The 20,370-nt window shown below is 43.6% G+C and overlaps 1 long non-coding RNA gene across 2 annotated transcripts; it reads right to left on the bottom strand.

Annotated features, from left to right (window-relative positions):
* Positions 1-809: 809 nt before the first annotated feature.
* On the bottom strand, positions 810-20,066 carry LOC132400347 (uncharacterized). 2 transcript variants are annotated; one of them, XR_009514233.1, is made up of 3 exons: positions 20,052-20,066; positions 8,791-8,882; positions 810-2,006 (listed from the first exon to the last, which is right to left on the bottom strand). It is a non-coding gene; the product is annotated as an uncharacterized LOC132400347 (long non-coding RNA). The 2 variants fall into 2 exon arrangements; XR_009514232.1 differs by having other exon boundaries at positions 8,628-8,882; positions 20,052-20,065.
* Between the last annotated feature and the right edge of the window lie 304 nt (positions 20,067-20,370).

A 20,370-nucleotide genomic window follows, 5' to 3' on the forward strand; every position in this document is an offset into this window, starting at 1 on the left:
TGTCTTTTCCCTTGTACATGGTAGAAAGCCTTTGGGGTGTCAGGAGGTGAGTTATCCTCGAGGAACACCTACTCGTTTAGCCCCGAGTTTCCAGTAGATGGGAATGCCATTAAATATCAAGGGTAGGTAGTTAAGCTCTCTTGCTGGAGAAGGTAATTTTCCAGCGATTGTGTTGCGTGAATGTGGTTTGATATTTACCAGCCCAAGCCCGAATGATGCCCAGGTGCAGACTGCTTCATTATCTGTGATAGATTATCATGAGAGGAGATTCCAGGCTTGTTTACTCTGAAGCAACAGAGGCTATAGGCCTGATAGAGTTATACTGAAGATGATGAGAAACCTAGGAAGGGATGATAGCGCTCTCCAAAGGTAGGTGGTATAGATTTAAAGTGAGCGGGAGAATGTTTGAAAGGGAATCTGAGTAAATGTTTCACACACAGTACAATAGAAATCCTTCTCCTGTAAGCTTATGTATCAAAAATGAGAGCACTTCAGTTTAAGATGCAAGGAAGGAGATTTAAAGGGGATTCGAGGGGTAAGTTTTCCTACGCGAGGAATCACTGATATCTAGAACTCGCCGGCCAAAAAGGTGGTGGAATTGGATGCAAATCACTACACTTTAAAGTTCAAAGTTCAATGTAAATGTTATTATCAAAGTACATATATGTCATCATATACAACCCTGAGATTCATTTTCTTGTGGGTATACTCAACAAATCTGTAGAATAGCAACTATAACAGTATTGTAGCGGTGTGCTACACGCAGCGCTGCAATAACGACACGGAGTCGGCGAGACGCAGTTGCAAAAGAGGTTTATTCAAACTTTGCGGCCTCGCTTTAAAGCCTTCCTGATCCTGCCCTCCCCGGGCGGGAATGCTGCAGGGGGCACGTATTCACAGTCCCGTCCCGCGCGCGGTCTTTTCCCCGTGCTGGTGAAGCAGGCTTGGCGCCCTCTTTGGGACCGGCCTCAATGCCGGCGCGCACCGCTTTGTGGGCCGGTTCGAGTGCGCTGGGGAGTGGGTCGCCACAGAATCATTGAAAGGCAGCCCAACTAGGGAATTCAACCAGAGTGCAGAAGACCATAAGCTGTGCCAATGTAAATAAAAATAAATAGCAATAGATAAAGAGAACATGAGATGAAGAGTCCCTTGAAAGTGAGCCCATTTGTTGTGGGAACATTTCAATGATGGAGCAAGTGTAGTTGAGTGCAGTTACCCCTTTTGTTCAAGAGCATGATAGTTGATGGGTAGTAACTGTTCCTGAACCTGGCGGTGAATTTTAAGAAGGTTCTTATCATGAGAGCAAAGTTGGATGTGACTGGGTGGGTTAAAACATTGAAAGGTAAGAGTGAACGGGAGAATGTTCACAAAGAAATAATACACAAGTTTCAAACAAAATTCCTCTAAGTCGCAAAGTACTAACAAAAAAAATGTGATTCATCTGTGGCTGACATGAGAAATTAAAGGGAGAGGCTTATAGAGTTGCCAGAAATACCATTAGGCCTGAGGATTGGGAGGATTTTAAACCTCGACAGACTATTGTAAAGGCAAGGTATATGATGAGAGTGGGAGGAAACAGGAACAGATTGCAAGTTTTTAACAGTGAGTGAAAACGGAAAAGATGAGTGAGGGCAACTGGGGACACCTTACAGAGAGAGTCAGAGAATTTATAATGGGAACAAGGAAAGATAGAAGAATTAACAACTTACTTTGCATATTGCACAGAGGAATACACACAAAACCTGCCAGATATATTAGAGCATTGAGTATCCAACAAGAGTGTGGAAGAGAAAGAACTATCAGTTGAACAAAATAGGACAGGAAAAAGTGATAAGCTTGAAAGCTGATGTAACCCAAGGACCTGATGACTACACCCCAAAATTCTGAAATAGACAGTTGTAGAGACAGTGAACACTCTATTTCTCATCTTTCGTGGCTCTGTCAGTTCTGGACTATTTCCTGTGGATTGGTGGGGGGGGGGGGGTCACCAATGCAGCTCTTCTGTCCTGGAATAGAGGGAGAAAGGAAGACATTTTCATTACATTTATTGCATATATTCTACTCTTTCAAATCTCAATTTTGTCAGATTGCCTAACAATTTTACCCGCTCTGTACTCTCTCTGTAGCTACAACTCCCACCGGACAGATGATACACAAGTTTGAGAGCGTGTACCACCTGGTTCACCTATGCAGAAGTGGCAGGTGGAATATAGTGTTGGGAAGTGTATGGTCATACACAGAAGAAAAGAAAAGGCTTATACTATTTTGTAAATAGAGAATGAATTTAGAAATCTAAGGTGCAAAGTGATTTGTAAGTCCTAGAGCAGGATTCCCTGTAGGTTAACTTGCAGTTTGATTTGGTAGCAAGGAAAGTAAATGCAATTTTAGCATTCATTTGACCAGGATTTTAATATAAAACTAAGGATGTAATGATGAGGCTTTGGTCAGACCACATTGGAGTACAGTGAGAGGTTTCAGCCTCTTCTCAAATAAGGATGTGCTGGCATTGGAAAGGGTCCAGCAGAGATTTATGGGTATGATCCTGGGAATGAAAGAAATATTGTATGAAGAGTGTTTGATGACTCTGGGCCTGTACTCACTGTAGTTTAGAAAAATGAGGAGGGATCTCACTTAAGACTACTGAACATTGAAAGGCATAAATAGGACCGCGTGAAGAGGATATCTCTATTTCTGAGAGAATCTAGGACAAGAGAGCATACCATCAGAATAAAAGGACTTCCTCATCAAGATAGTGAATCTGTGGAATTCAGTGCCACAGACAGTTGTGGAGGCCAAGTACATGGCTATACAAAGTGGAGGTTGATAGGTTCTTGATTAGTAAGATCATTAAAAATTATAGGCAGAAGGCAGGAGAATGCGGTTGAGTGGGAAAATAAATCAGCCATGGTCAAATGGTGGAACAGACTCAATGGGCTGAATGGCCTAATCCTGCTCCGATATCTCATGGTTTTATGGTCTATTCTGCTGTTATAAGACTCTTGAATGGACCTTCTCATTTGCTCAATAACTAAATCGATCTCCCAATCTACCTCGCTGTGCTCCTTGAATTTTATTAGTCCAGCTGCACTGCACTTTCTCTGCAAATGCAATCCTATATTCTGCATTATATTTTCTTTTTCACTACCTCAATGAACTTATTCACAGCAATAATAAACCAACTCCAATACCAAGAAATTGTGCAACTCCCATCCTGTTCACCCATATCAGTGATAGAGGAAATGCTGGAGTCTAAGATTCAAAGTATATATACAGTATACGACCCTGAGATTCACCTTCCCACAGACAGCCATGAAACAAAGAAAGGAAACCATGGAACCCATTCAAAGAAAAAACATCAAACCCCCAATGTGCAAGAGAAAAAAAATCATGCTATGAGTGAAAGAACAAGCACAGATTATAAAACACCAGACTGCAAATAATCGAATTAGTCCAATCACGTTCAGCTCAGTTCAGTTCAGTTCAATCTAGCTCTGTGTCGTTCGTCAACTTCAGGCCACAGAGCCAGTCCGCCCTGATCCAAATTGCATAAAATAGCAACTTTGATGAAGAATGGAGCAATAACAGAACGCCTTGAAAAGAATAATTTGAGTGAGCAAAGTCAATAAAAGGCAAAAATGTTGGGAACACTCAGAAGGTCAGCCACATTGGTAGAACGAGAAACAGCGTTCTGTCAAAGGGACTTTGATTTGAAACTTGGTCACTTTTCCTCTTTCCTCAGTCGCTGCCCGACTTGTTAAGTGTTTCCAGCAGTTTTTCTGTTTGTATTTCAGATTTCCAATATTTGCAATTTTTTAAAAAAAATTTCACAAGCAGAGTCTATAACAATTAATGGAAGTAAAATCTCAGAATGATTTGGGGACGTGACTAGCAGAATTGAGGAGGATACCAGTTTGCTGCATTTGGGCTTTTCGAAGACTTTCAAAAAATAAGATGATCAACAAGGTTGGGACATATGAAGTGAGGGCAATGCATTCATGTAGGTAGAGACTGCACACTGGGAATAAACAAAGGTTACAGGGAGAAGGCAGGAGAATGGAGTTTAGAGGTATTAAATCAACTATGATGGAATGGTGGAGCAGACTCAATGGGTCAATTAGCCCAATTCTGCTCCCATGTCCTATGGTCTTATGGATAATGATCTGCCTAATGCATTGACAACTAAAACGTTACTTTGAACCCTCCTCTCTCCTCTGATCACAGCTCTATTCATCGCTGTGCTTTCTCAATTCCCTCTGACATTCCCCTCTCTAAGGCTGAATGTTCTGTTCTCTGTAAGGGCCCCACGCTTGTCCCCCTTTGTCTGCACCTCAGTGAGATCTGCGCCCGCCACAATGTTGAGCTCTTCTTCCGTCACCTCCGTCTCTGAGCCCACTTGTTTGGCAGGATTCCACACCCCACATGATGACACCCTTCTTCCGTCTTCAACCCTCCTCCTCTTCTTAGGCACCCCGCTCTGGTTCTCCTCCTGCTCTGGATCCCTTCATCTCAAATTGCCAAAGAAACATCAACTGTCTCGACTTCAGAACTCCTCACTCTTCCCCAAATCTTATCCCTCTGTGGTGAACTACGGGTGCCTGTCTGGACACGCCCCCTGCTGACTGCTCCTGTGGCTCCTCCCACAGACCCCTGTGTAAAGGCGATTGAGGCCTGAGCCCGGCCTCTCAGTCTCCAGGATGTAGTATGGTGGTCACTCACTGCTTGTTCCTTCTTCCAGTCAATAAAAGCCGATATCTCGCCTTTATGTCTCAGAGTGAGTTACTGATGGTGCATCACCCTCTAAACGCACTGCTCTCTCCACACCAATCCCAACCTGGCCATCAAACCCACAGAGAAATCGGGGAGCTGTTGTAGTGTGGTAGACTGATCACTACGTTGCTGAGGCCAGGCAGCAACTCTCAGACACCTCCTCATACTTAACCCTCGAAGAGGACCCAACTCCAGACCATCGGAAAACTCACCAACACCATCACTGACCTCATCCACTCTGGAGAACTCCCATCCTCTGCCACCTAACTCAAGTCAAGTCAAGTCACTTTTATTGTCATTTCGACCATAACTGCTGGTACAGTACATGGTAAAAATTGAGACAGCGTTTTTCAGGACCATGGTGTTACACGACACAGCACAAAAACTAGACTGAGCTACGTAAAAAACAACACAGAGAAAAATAAACACACATAACTACTACACTAGACTACAGAACTACCCAGGACTGTGTAAAGTGCACACAAACAGTGCAGGCAGGCATTACAATAAATAATAAACAGGACAGTAGGGCAAGGTGTCAGTCCAGGCTTCGGGTATTGAGGAGTCTGATAGCCTGGGGGAAGAAACTGTTACATAGTCTGGTCCTGAGAGCCCGAATGCTTCGGAGCCTTTTCCCAGACTGCAGGAGGGAGAAGAGATTGTATGAGGGATGCATGGGGTCCTTCATAATGCTGTTTGCTTTACGGAAGCAGCGTACAGTGTAAATGTCTGTGATGGCAGGAAGAGAGACCCCGATGATCTTCTCAGCTGACCTTACTATCTGCTGCAGGGTCTTGCGATCCAAGATGGTGCAATTTCCGAACCAGGCAGTGATGCAGCTGCTCAGGATGATCTCAGTACAACCCCTGTAGAATGTGATGAGGAAGGGGGATGGGAGATGGACTTTCCTCAGCCTTCGCAGAAAATAGAGATGCTGCTGGGCTTTCTTTGCTATGGAGCTGGTGTTGAGGGACCAGGTGAGATTCTCCGTCAGGTGAACACCAAGAAATTTGGTGCTCTTTATGATCTCTACCGAGGAGCCGTCAATGTTCAGCGGGGAGTGGTCACTCCGTGCCCTCCTTAAGTCAACAACCATCTCTTTTGTTTTGCTCACATTAAAAGGCAGGTTGTTGGCTTTGCATCAGTCCATTAGCCTCTGCACCTCCTCTCTGTAAGCTGACTCGTCATTCTTGCTGATGAGACCCACCACGGTCGTGTCATCGGCGAACTTGATGATGTGGTTCGAGCTGTGTGTTGCAGCACAGTCATGGGTCAGCAGAGTGAACAGCAGTGGACTGAGCACACAGCCCTGGGGAACCCCCGTGCTCAGTGTGATGGTGTTGGAGATGCTGCTCCCGATCTGGACTGACTGAGTTTTCCCAGTCAGGAAGTCTAGGATCCAGTTGCAGAGGGAGGTGTTCAGGCCCAGTAGGCTCAGCTTTCCAATCAGTAATAACTACCCAAGATCCACAAATCTGACTGTCCGGGTAGGCCCATTGTCTCTGTCTGCTCCTGCCCCACTGAAGTTGTGCCTTCATACCTCGACTCCATTCTATCCCTCTTGGTTCAGTCCCTTCCCAACTATATCCGTGACACTTCTCATGATCTTGATCTCCTCAGTAACTTTCAATTCCCTGGCCCTGACTGCCTCATTTTTACCATGGATGTTCAGTCCCTATACACCTCTGTCCCCCACTAATAAGGCCTTAATGCTCTCCACTTCTTTCTTACAAAAGAGCCAGCGAATCCCCTTCCATCACCACACTACTCGCATGGCAGAACTGGTCTTCCCCTGAACAATTTTTCCTTTGGCTCCTTCCACTATCTCCAAGCTCAAGGAGTAGCCATGGGCACTCGCATGGACCCCAGCTAAGCTTGCCTCTTTGATGGGCTACGTAGAACAGTCTCTGTTCAACTTACAAAGTGGTACAGCCCAGGACAGCGTTGTAGATTAGAGAGATGTTGGGATATAGGACCATTGTTCCCTGAAAGTGGAGACACAAGGGGACAGGGCATTGAAGAAGACATTTGGAATGCTTTTTTTTAACCTCTCTACACATTGGGTCTTCTCCATGGATTGTCACCTTGTCGTGGTGGAGAAACTTGTGTGGTCCTGAGATCTCAAGAGCGATGCCATCCGGAGCTATGCTCCTGGTAGGGTCACCCATGGCAGTAAGGAGAAGGGTGAGGTCCCTGACAAAGAACAATCCAACCAAGACCTCCATGGTGGAACAAGCGGATGAAGTTACTTCGAACTCAATAGCTGCGAAGGCAGATGAAGGATGCAACAAATCCATCAAGTGTTTTCCATGCCATTTAAATCAGTTGGTTGATTTATGAAGTAACGTGTGCTTTGTGGACTGCAACGTCAAGTACACATTAAACAAATACACGCACAGGTGTCTTCGCTCTGTAATAGATCAACAGAACGAAGACCATCATCCTTGACCTCAAGGGGTAGCCACCACCACGACAACATTGGGTCGGTCTTTTTTTGGGGGGGGGGGTACTTTTGAGTTTCTTTGTTCTGTGGCTGCCTGTGAGGAGACGAATCTCAAGGTTGTATAATGTATATATACTTTGATTATAAATGCATTTTGAACCTTGAACTTTGCCTTCATTGGGAAAGGTACTGAATGTAGGAGTGAGGATGCCATGTTGCAAATATACAAGTCATTGGTGAGACACATGAGAAGTTTAGTTTATGACTCTGGCCAGCCAGCAATAGGCAGGGCATCATTAAGCTGGAAAAGCTGCAGAAAATATTCACAAGCATTCACAAGTCTTTGAAATATAAGGAGATGCTGAAAAAGCTGGGACATTTTTCCCTTGGCGTGCAGAAGGCTGAGGAGTGGCCTTGTAGAAGCTCATAAATCCTGAGGGACATAAATGAGATGAATAGTTACAGTCTTTTTCCCGGCATTGGAGAGGAAAAGTTAGAAGCCATAGACTTAAGGTGAAAGGGGAAAGAGATCTGAGGGGTAACTTTTTCACACAGAGCAGGGTATAGGGAACAACCTGCCAGAGAAGTGGTCGTGGGAGGTACAGTTATAATGTTTAAAAGACACTTGGACAGGTAATGGAAAGAATTTGTTGAGAAGGGTATAGGCCAAAAGCAGGCAAATGGGACTAGGTTAGACAGACATTTTAGTCAGCATGGACAAGCTGGGCTGAAGGGCCTGTTTTCTGACTGCCCTTCAGAACGATTGGGTTTTATAAAACAAGAAGGCCTTGGAGACAAGTCGATCTAGAGGAGATCTGAATGGGAGGTTCTCACCCAGATTGTGGTTGGAATTTGAAACATACTCTCTGAGAAGCAGGCAGATACTCTCACAACACTAAAGAAGCATCTGGTTAAGCATTGCCAAGACTATAGAAATCTATGAACCAAATGTGAGTAATTGGGAATTTTATAGATAAGTACAATGGTTAGCATGGAGACGGAAGGTCAAATGCCTGTTTCTTGCTGTAGAACTCTATGATTATGGTTCAAACATCATCTGTGAGATTCAGTATAGCATTTGGTGTATAAATTCTTCCTTTGGTAAACTACTACATTTTGTCTTTATTGATCACAAACCATCACTGACAATGACAAGATAAATAGAAAGGCATAAGGTCTTGAACACAAGAAACAGAAGCAAGAGTAGGCCATTCAGCCCCTCATGTCTGTTGTCTCCATTCAAAATGAACGCATTTGATTTTTTTTTACCAAAGATTCACTAGCTTGCACTGACCCCATATGCCTCAAGTTTTACAAATTCACTTTCAGCCCCATGTTGATAAGTACAGCACGGTACAGTGCAAAAGTCTTAGGCACCCTAGCTATATGTATGAACAGATAAAACCTCTTCTCCTACCAGAATCAAACTGGTGAAACTTTACTGTGCTCCTTCAATTGGAAGTGTACCCTTCCACAGGTAGTGAAGACCAGATTCCTCACACAATCTAGTCAAGCTCGATGACATTGCAGGAAGAATGGGAAAGCCACTTTGTTAATGTTTGCTGAAACCATGAGATCACCTCTGCAGATGCTGCCATCAAGAGCATGGCTGTGACGAGGAATTCCTATCATGTCAAGGCCTTACGAAATTGATTCTTCTCTGTTTGGGTAGCTGTTGGAATAGAAACACACCTTGGTTTGGCAATAGTATTGTTTAATAAATGTGCTAATTTCACTTCGACAAACTCAGCAGTGTGGTGTTAGCTTGCAATGTCAGGTGGGTGGGATACACCACAAAGCAAGAAAAAAAGATGGATTTTTCTGTGCACAACACCCAAGACAAATGAAAATTAATCTGTACAGAAAGTGTTTACCATTTCATTAATTACAGCTCCAGGGAGACAGGTTCTACTCGAGGTGAGTCTGCGATGTGCAGGTTAACCTGACTTGTATCACTGAGAGGGTAGACAACTTGACAAGCTTCTTAGAACACCCAAGGCAGAGGCCACAGAAAGGTATGCAAGGAACTATCCTGCAGATAAATTAACTAGAAAGGGAAGGGAAGGGTTGGGTTTAAACAATATCAGGAAGCATTTACATTTCTCCATGTGGATCCTATGCTGTTTTACGGAATTTAGAACATAGAACAGTACAGCACAGGAACCAGTCGTTTATGCAAACACAATACCAAATTAAAGTAATCCTTTCTGCCTGCTCCTGATCCTTTACCCCGCCCCCCCCCCCCATTTGCTGTATATTCATGTGCTGATATAAAAGCTTATTAAATACCAGTATTGTACCTGTTCCCACTCCTGGTAGCACGATCCAGGCAATAAATTAATTACTTTCCCCACTTACCCCTTTAAGAACATAAGACATAGGAGCAAAATTAGGCCATTTGGCCCATCGAGTCTGCTGTGCCATTCCATCATGACTGATTTATTATCCCTCTCAACCCCATTCTCCTGCCTCCACCCTATAACCTTTGACACCCTTACTAATCGAGAACCTCTGCTTTAACTATACCTAAAGACTTGGCATCCACAGCCATCTCCTCTGACTACAAAATCTCCTCCTCATCTCTGTTCTGAAGAAACATCCTTGTATTCTGAGGCTATGCCTCCTGGTTCTAGAATGCCCCACGGTAGGAAACATCCTCACCATGTCCATTCTAACTAGGCCCTTTAATATTTGACAGGTTTCCATGAGATCCACTTTCACTCTTCTTAACTCCAGTGAGTAGAGGCCCAGAGCCATCAAATTCTCCATCCCAATCTTATAGAGTCAAAATACATTTTCCCGAAAGCCATTAAGTTTACCTCAAGTTGCCCTTCACTAAATATCTAGATTTCTTAGTCTGTCACTTCATGTACAATCCTACCTTCACACCTATCCTACCCTCTCTCGAAACACAGAAAATCTACCACACAATACAGGCCCTTCAGCCCACAAAGCAGTGACGAACATGTCCTTACCTTAGAAATTACCTAGGGTTACCCATAGCCCTCTATTTTTCTAAGCTCTATGTACCTGTCAAGGAGTCTCTTAAAAGACTCTATCATATCCGCCTCCACCACCATTGCCGGCAGCCCATTCCACACACTCACCACTCTCTGAGTAAAAACTTATCCCTGATATCTCCTCTGTACCTACTTCCAAGCACCTTAGAATTGTGCCCTCTGGTGCTAGCCATTTCAGCCCTGGGAAAAAGCCTCTGACTATCCACACGATCAATGCCTCTCATCATCTTATACACCTCTATCAGGTCGTCTCTCATCCTCCGTTGCTCCAAGGAGAAAAGGCCCAGTTCACTCAACCTGTTCTCATAAGGCATGCTCCCCAATCCAGGCAACATCCTTGTAAATCTTCTCTGCACCCTTTCTATGTTTTCCACATCCTTCCTGTAGTGAGGCAACCAGAACTGAGCATAGTACTCCAAGAGGGGTCTGACCAAGGTCCAACACAGCTGCAACATTACCTCTTGACTCCTAAACTCAATCCCACAATTGATGAAGGCCAATGCACCATATGCCTTCTTAACCACACAGTCAACCTGCACAGATGCTTTGAGTGTCCTATGGACTCGGACCCCAAGATCTCTCTGATCCTCCACACTGGCCAAGGGTCTGGTAATTACCATTAATGCAATATTCTGCCATCATATTTGACCTACCAAAATGAACCACTTCACACTTATCTGGGTTGAATTCCATCTGCCACATCTCAGTCCAGTTTTGCATCCTATCAATGTCCCACTGTAACCTCTGACAGCCCTCCACACTGCCCACAACACCTCCAATCTTTGTGTCATCAGCAAATTTACTAATCCCTCCACTTCCTCATCCAGGTCATTTATAAAAATCATGAACAGTAGGAGCCAGCTGGTGGTGTAATGGCATCAGCGCCGGACTTCAGTGCGAAGGCTCCCAAGTTCGAATCCAGCCGGCTCCCTTGCACGCTTTCCATCTGTGCTGTGTTGAGCATCAAGCTAGCAACATGGCCTCATAAAAACAAGAAAGCCTGTTAAAAAAAAATCGCTGTCACGACGGCGTCCCAATGACTCCACTCGAAGTTAAGGGTTTTCTTCTTCTTCAAAGAGTAGCGGTCCCAGAACAGATCACCTCCATATGGCCTGTCTACAACCAATCTTTGCCTTCTGTTCTGGATCCACAAAGCAATGTCCCCTTGGATCACACACTTTCTCAAAAAGCCTTGCATGGGGTACCTTATCAAATGTCTTGCAGAAAGCCATACATCTACATCTACTGCTCAACCTTCATCAATGTGTTTAGTCACATCCTCAAAAAATTCAATCAGGCTCGTAAGGCACGGCCTGCCTTTGACAAAGCCAAGCTAACTATTCCTAATCATATTATACCTCTCCAAATGTTCATAAATCCCACCTCTCAGGATCGTCTCCATCAACTTACCAACCACTGAAGTAAGTACAGTAGCTCTCTGCTAAGCATTGTTTGTAAATCTACCTACTTTATAATGAAACTATGTATGTCAGAGACAATTAGGCACCAACGGTGATCCCAAAGGAACTCGCAATTGTAATTCACCCTTGACTGATGTCTCTCCACAAGCAGCCAATTGCAGCTTCCTTTCCTCGAGTTACTTCCGGGTTTTATGTGCATTCCCAAGGGTTTCAATTTCTCTATTTAAAATTTGTTTATTTTAAATGCATTGAAGTAGGTGAGGCAGCAAAACAGATGTTGGAATTGGTCCTAAACCAATAAGTAAACTTCACAATTTAAAAGGTTGAGGTGAGGTTGTGGGTCTGAAGAAAGGTCTCCTAATGCTCAGATTTCTAATCGCAAACGAGAGAAAATCTGCAGATGCTGGAAATCAAAGCAACACACACAAAATGCTGGAGGCACTCAGCAGGCCAGGCAGCATCTATGGAAAAGAGTAAACAGTCAACGCTTCAGGCCGAGACCCTTCTTCAGGTCACAGGACTTTATTCTTCTGCACCACCCGTGTGCAATTCCGGTTGGGAAGCCACAAAAAGCATACCATTAAGCTGGAAAGGGTACGGAAAAGATGTTACCAGCACTGGTGACATTAGTAATAAGGAGAGTGAGTAGACTGCTTTTACCCCCTCCTGGAGTGAAGGAGATTGAGAAGTAAACATCAAGATGCATTTAAAATCAAGAGGGACATTGATAAGGTGGAACGTCACAGTCATTTTCACAAGGAAGTCTAAATATTGTCTAAAGTCTAAATCTAGAAGGCAAAGGTTTAGTGTTGAAGGGTAAAGATTTAATAAGCACGGTTTTCACACATGGACTAGTAGGTATGTGCCAGAGAAAGTGGTAGACACAATTATAATTACAAGATTTATAGAGACAGGGAAGTGGACAGGAAATGGGCCAAACCCGGCAGATGGAATTAGCTTAGGTAGACAACCTTGATAAGTAAGGACAAGTTGAGCTAAAAAGCTTGTAACTCTACGTTCCTTACCTGAGCTGAGGAGAGCACAAGCGTGCGCCGGCAATGACTGAACCGGGTGCAGAGGAACAATGTAGAGACAGAAACAAGAGTCTATACCTAGGAATTCCATCAGACCGCCGGTGGCTCAACCAAGCGACACCACATGACAAATCAATCTCAGAACAAGGACCCCACGATAAGCGCTAACTGGGAGTCTGCTTTAAACGACCGCAGTATGCAGAAAACCCATCCAGTCAAAACAAACTTGACAATATTAAGCAGAGAGCAAAAGATTTAACAGCTCTAGTTAAGACAACAATTGGCAAACGCAGGAGCTCTAGAAACCCAAGAGCCCAACACTCCACGGCTGGTCGCAAGACCTGCAGTGTTGTTCCTTTCTCTGGCTCCTGAGTCAGGCTATACCCGTGGTTGGTCTGCGTTCTGTGAAGTAGTCGTAAGTCCTGCCGGAACACCAACCAGTTGTACTCATCATGACTATCACAGAACACAACCCTCAACGGAATCTGTTTGACCTACTCCAACAGCAAGGAGCGCCCTAAAGGGAAACAGATACATCATCCATGTATCTGTGTGTGGAATTACACCACTGTTAGTCTCTGAATGCATGGCAATAGTTTACCCATACACAAATAGACATCAGACCTATCCCTCCGCCATTCCCTCCCAACACAAGGAGGTCCGCTCAGAGTCTGTAAAGGTGGACCGGATGTGGAATCCTTCACATTGGAAACTTATTTATAGAATCTGGGCTTCACAAGTTTAACCAAGGTGCCCTGGAAAGAGCTGATGAGTTTCCTGCATTTGTGTTAAGGGCCCAAGAAGTATCTGGATGAGCACCTGAATCATGAAGGTACATTGTACCAGCTACATTGGTAACTGTACCAGTCACTGGCATTTGGAATTAGTATACACGAATATTTTATGGTCAGCTTGGAAAGACTAAAGGGCCTGTTTCAGTAAGACTCCAATTCAGGCAGGTTGTCCGGTGGAAAGAAACCTCTAGCCTAACCTTCCCTTCAACTGATGAAACAACTGCTTATATAATGTATGTGTAACTCAGTCATAAACAGTGCGAGAAACCTCAATGGCTCCAGTACGTTGCATTCAAACCAACACATATCAATAACATTATCTTCAAATACCTCTGCCCTTTGTATTGTGTTTCTGTAAACTCATTGAAGGTACCATGTGCAGTTCTTTTATTTCCTAATCACTTCTGGGAGATTTTAAGTCCTCCTCATGCAGACTGCTTATAAATTTGTGGAAAGTAATATTTTTCAGGATGTTTAAAATTATGATATTGAAATGCCTGCACCCCCTCCCAACATTATTCCAAAAGTAGAGGTCCAGGCATTAAATAAAATAGAATCATTGGAAACAAAACATTTAAGACCACAGTATATTAATGAAGGTCAACATGCTTGAAGGGTCAGTTTAGAGTCAAAGAGAAAGGCAGCAAGGAGACAGGCTCTTTGGCCTACCAAGTCCAAAGAATTACTCAAGATCAGGATTCAAGATTCAAGATTGTTTAACGTCATTTCCAGTACACAGGTGTAAAGAAGAACAAAATAATTGTTACTCCAGACCAACGTAGCACAAAAAGGAACATAGTAAGATAAAAAACACAATATTTTGTTTAAAACACAACAAATAAAAATACGTAAGATAGCTTATATACATAGATTGTACGTCTATAAAGTGATATTAGGCACAAGAGTGTCTGTACATGTCTCTGATTAAGTCGTGGTGGTGGGGGGTGGTTGTGGAGGGGTGGGATAGTGGATGGAGGTGTTGATCAGTCTTAAGTCTTGGGGAAAGTAACTGTTTTTGAATTGGGTGGTCCTGGCGTGGATGCTCTGTAGTCTCCTCCCTGATGGTAATGGGACAAACAGTCCATGAGCAGGGTGGGTGGGATCCTTCATGATATTACTGGCCCTTTTCTGGCACCTTTCTGTCTATATGTCCTTACATTAATCCCACAGTAATACCATTTTTTAATCTCCTCACATTATCATTAACCCAACAATTTTACATTGGCCAGCAAATCTACTTGCACTGCGATGTATGTTTTTTCTATTATTATGCATAGCTTTGTACTGCTGCTGCGAAGGGAACAAATTTCACGACATATGCTGGTAATATTACACCTGTTTTTGATTTAGTAAAGTAACAGAATTAATACCTGGCATCACTTTGGCAGGGTAACACACACATTCATGCAAAAGTTACTTCCAAAGTGCCCACCATTCCTCAAGAAAAGGAAATGACTGGATATAAATTATCTAATTTCCCAGATGTCTGGGCCTCACTGAGTTCCCAGCTACATGTTTTTTTCATAGCTAGCGTTAGAAATCAGACTTGAAATTCTGCTGTCAAGATTGAAGGGTGTGCTTTGTATTCCTGACTACAACTTTAAAGTGTCACTACACTTCCTCTTCTCCTTATCAAGCCCTTGTCAAAATATGGTTCTGTATTCTAGGTGGAGGAAGGGTATCTCACACACACACACCCACTATTAATTACACTATGTTGCCGGAAAGGAAATTTAATAGCTGACAACAAATTTAGTGATATTTTAAGAGGTCCTTGAAAGTATTGAAAAATCATTGTTTCAATTTCAGTCAGAGTAACAGACTCAAGACAGCATGGAAATTGACCCTTCAGCCCACAAACTCTGTGCTGACCCAGTTGCATTAATCCTATTTTATTCTCTCCATCTTCACAATTCCTTACCACACCACCAGACATTAGGGGGCAATTACAGTGCCTGACAACCCAACCAACTTGGGATTTGGGAAGAAACCAGAGCATTCAGGTGTAACCAATATGTTTGGAGGGGAAGTGTGCAGACTCCTCACAGAAAGCACCTGAGGTCAGGACTGAACCCAGGACTGTGAGGCAATGTGTCTACTAGCTGTGTCACTAGCTGTGCCACTGTGCCACGTGGTGCTGTGGAATTAATCAGTATAGTTATGGAAAGGGACTAAAGTATAATGGGCAAACAGCAGGGCAACTGAACTGAAAGCAGCTTCTGGACAGTGACATCATACTGGAGCAATGAAGAAGCATTTAAGAAGGCACATTGACATCGCACTACCCCACAGCTCCAGCAAACCATGTTCAATACTGACCTTCAGTGCTCCCTGTGTGGAGTTTGCATTTCTCCTGAGTTCCATAGAAACACGGAGAGAAGCAACACATAGCCAGTTCTTTTTCTTATTTACTATTGCGATACACCATGAAATCAGGCCCTTGCGGCCCTTCGAGAAATCCCCTGATTTAATCTCAGCCTAATCACAGCACAACTTACAATGACTAATAAACCTACCAACCAGTACCACTTTGGAGTGTGGGAGGAAATCGGAGCACCCAGAGGAAACCCACGCAGTCACAGGGAGAGCGTGCAAACTCCTGACAGGCAGCGGCGGGAATTGAATCCAGAACCCCTGCACTGTAATTCATGGTTCTAACCACTATGCCTTATCCTACTGAGTCTATGCTGATCATCAAGCACCTATTTACACTAAGAGCAGAGAACGCACAACAGCACAGTACAAGGACAGGCCTTCACCCATCAGATCCACCCTGATCATGTAGACAATCTACTTAATCCCATCTGCCTGCAGGAGGTTCGTATCCTTCTGTTCCCTGTCTAAGTGCCTCTTAAACATTGCTATTGTATCTGCTCTTGCCAACTCCCCTAACAACGTATTCCAGGCATCTACCAGTCTCTGGAACAAAACTTGCCTCAAACATCTCCCTTAAACTTAACCCTTCTTTCCTTAAAGCTACGCCCTCTGGTGTTGGATATTTCCATTTGACGAATAAGACTCTGACTACCGTCCCTCTTTATTTCTCCCATCATTTTAGATGCTTCTAGCATGTTAGCCCTCAGCCTCCGGCGCTCCTGAGAAAATAATCCAAGTTTGCCCAACCGCTGTTTCCAACTAATGTGGTTCAATACAGACAACATCCTGGAGAACTTCTTCCACACCTTCTCCAAGGCTTCCACATCCTTCCTGTAGTGTGACTCCCAGAACTATATGCAATACTCCAAAGGTGGCCTGTCTGAAGTTTTATACAATGTGACTTGGCAACTCTCATACTCAGTGCCCTGACCAATGAAGACAATCATACCATAAAGGCTCTTTACCACTTGTGTTGCCACTTACAGGGAGCAACGGTGGGCTTCCCTAGATCCCTCTGTACATCAGCACTCCTTAGGGTCTGCTATTTATGCTATACTTTCCTTTTGCATTTGATCTCCCAGAGCACGACATCTTACACTTGTTCAGATAGAGTTCCATCCAGATTTACTACACTGTGTCCTTTGTCAATCTTCCCCACTATCCACAACTCAGTGTCTTGGGTGCCAGGGGTAGTGGTCAAAGCAGATATGACAGTGACATTAAAGGGGCTTTTAAATAGACACATCTAGTTGCAGGGAATGGAAGGATATGGATCGTGTGTGGGCAGAAGCGATTTAGTTTAATTTGACGTCACATTCAACACTGACTTTGTGGGCCGAATGGACTGTTTCTATGAAATATTGTTCAATATTCTTTGTACTTCTGCTCCATCGTTATGTCATTAGGTTTTATGAGAGTAACAATGGTTGTTTCACAGAAAGTGAAACATAGGTTGGGATGTGGTTCAAATTTGAAGTTCAAATGTTCAAAGTAAATTTTATTATCAAAGTACACATACGTCACCATATACAACCCTGAGATTCATTTCTCTGTGCAATACTCAGCAAATCTATAGAACAGTAACGATAACAGGATCAATGAAAGATCAAACAGAGTGCAGACAACAACAAACTGTGCAAATGCAAATATAAATAAATAGCAATAAATAATGAGAACGTGAAATAACAAGATAAAGAGTCCTTAAAGTGAGATCATTGGTTGTAGGAACAAGTCAATTGATGATCAAGTGAGTGAAATTATCTCCTTTGGTTCAACAGCCTGATGGTTGAGGAACAGTAACTGTTCCTGAACCTGGTGGTGGGAGTCCTCAGACTCTTTTACCTCCTACCCGATGGCAGCAGCAAGAGAAGATTATGGCTTGGGTGGTGAGAATCTCTGATGATGGATTCTTCTTCCTTACAATGGTCTTTCATGTAGATGTGCACAATGGTTGGGAGGGCTTTCCCTGTGATGTACTGGGCCAAATCCACTACCTTTTGTAAGACTTTCCCTTCAAAGTTATCATGTGCATACTATTGACAAATTAAAATAAAAAGTTACATTTATTACGGCTAAAGCATAGAGAATTTTGAAGCAATTGTCTGAGAGAAAGTTTGAAGCTAATAATTCATCTCCTTCTACCTTAGGCCACGAACTTATAACTCACCCCAATGAGTTATTAACTGATGAGTTATTAACTTCAAACTTTCTGCATAATCACTCAAAGAGTTGACCTGCATGTGCATGTAACGAGAGCTGTATAACTCATCTCCTTCTACCCAGGCTACGAACTTATCAATCACCCCTGCTGTGGACACTTTCTGGAGGTCCAAGACCCGTACACTCCATGACCGCTGGACTGTGTGTAAATGTAGGAGGGGACTAAGTTGAAAAATAAATGTGCTAGGTTTTCTAAAATTGACTCCTTCTATCTTAGGTCACGAACTTATCAATCAGCCCTCGCAAAACCATAGAATACTACAGCACAGAAAACAGGCCATTTGGCCCTCCTAGTCTGTGCCAAAACTTTATTCCGCTAGTCCTATTGACCTGCACCCAGTCCATAACCCTCCAGACCTCTCCCATCCATGTATCTAACCAATTTATTCTTAAAACTTAAGAGTGAGCCTGCATTTGCCATGTCAGTTGGCAGCTCGTTCCACATTCCCACCATTCTCTGAGTGAAGAAGCTCCCCCTAATGTTCCCCCTAAACCTTTCCCCTTTCACCCTAAAGCCATGTCCTCTCATATTTATCTCTCCTAATCCGAGTGGAAAGAGCCACTAAGTGGAAAAATATGTTGTAAATGAGGCTAATCGACATGCACTATAGGACAGGCTATATGAATCATCCGTTCGTTATGTGCCATGGCATATGACATGGGCAATCATGATCTTTCCATGACCATAATTGTTCTTGGCAAATTTTTCTACAGAGGTGGTTTGCTATTGCCTTCTTCTGGGTGGGGTCTTTACAATGCAAGCAGGCTTTTTCCACTGACGCTAGGGGAGAAAAAAACCAGAGGTCATGGGTTACGGGGAGAGTGGTGGGAGGGTGGAATGAGCTGCCAGATGAAGTGGTGAATGCGGGCTCACTTTTGACATTTAAGAAAATCTTGGACTGGTATATGGATGGGGTTTGGAGGGATATGGCCCAGGTGCAGGTCAGTGGGACTAGGCAGAAAAATGGTTCAGCACAGCCAAGAAGGGCCAAAAGGCCTGTTTCTGTGCTGTAATGTTCTATGGTTCGAAGACAGCTGACCCCAGTCATTATCAAAAGTATTCAGAGATTATCTGCCTGGCGTCGGTGGTTGCATAACCAGAACTTGTGGTAGGCACCAGATGCTTGTACGACCATCCTCCACCTGCTCCCTCAGCCTCACATGACCCTAAGCGTCTCACACCTCTTCTGAGATATATCTCCACCCCACTACCCTATATGGATGGAATAAGAAAAGCCAAGTCGACATGATTTCAGACAGAAATAGCCAGTTCTGATACTGAGCAAACCCAGCAAAACCGGATCCACACTGAAACTAATCCAATCTGCCTGCGCACAATCTATATCCCTCCATTCCCTACACGTCCACGTTCAGGGAAATGCCTCTTAAATGTTACTTTTGTCATCTACATCCACTACTTCCCCTGCAACAAATTCTAGGCATCTACCACTCTCTGTGTCAAAGCACTCTCTCGTAAATCCCCTTTGAACTTAACCCCCTCCTCAGCTCATGAGGCTATGCCCTCTAATATTTGACATTTCCATCCAGGGTGTATTCCAGCTATCTACAACCCTATTCCTCTCAAAGTTACATCTCTTTTCAGTGCTTATTGCCCGTCCTTGACTGAGCAGGTGCCGATAAGTTGTTCTCTTGAATTGCTGTCATTCATTTCCTATTTTGAAGGTAGCTTTTGATAGAACTGAATAGGTTGTTAGGCTATCTCAGAGGATCGGCCACAGTCCTGTGAATCTGGTGTCATGCACAGGCAGCTTTCTTCCCCGAGGGAAACAGCAAATCACTTGTGCTTTTACAGGAATTCAGTGGTTTTGCGGTCAAGATTATGGAGACCAGCTTTATAAAAATTGTTCCGTCACTATGCTCAATCCTACCGCTGTCATGGTAGGATTCAAACTCATGTCTCCAGATTGTTAAACCAGGCCTCTGGGTTACTAGTCCAGTGACTTAACAAATCGTACCTTCATTCCTGGCTGACGGCAGGCATCTGAATTAAAACTTATTAATTATTTCCCAGAGCAGACCAGAACAATTTGTTACCAATGTGACGATACCCATCAGACTTTGATTGATGTGTTGCTTCCGCAATGCACTTTCAGTTGAAGTGCAAACTTTTCATTTCAATCACCATGTGACAATGAAAAGAAAACAATTTTAATATTTGACAGAAGCTTTTCAATGAGGTTGAGACATGATTAAATGGGAACAGGTTAAAACACAGGGCTGCTCCAGTTGCTGCTGTTCAGCAGGCTAAGTCAACAGTACATCTGTAAGAATTTG

Source organism: Hypanus sabinus, chromosome 10, assembly GCF_030144855.1.
Source record: "Hypanus sabinus isolate sHypSab1 chromosome 10, sHypSab1.hap1, whole genome shotgun sequence".
Classification (NCBI taxonomy): Eukaryota; Metazoa; Chordata; class Chondrichthyes; order Myliobatiformes; family Dasyatidae; genus Hypanus; species Hypanus sabinus.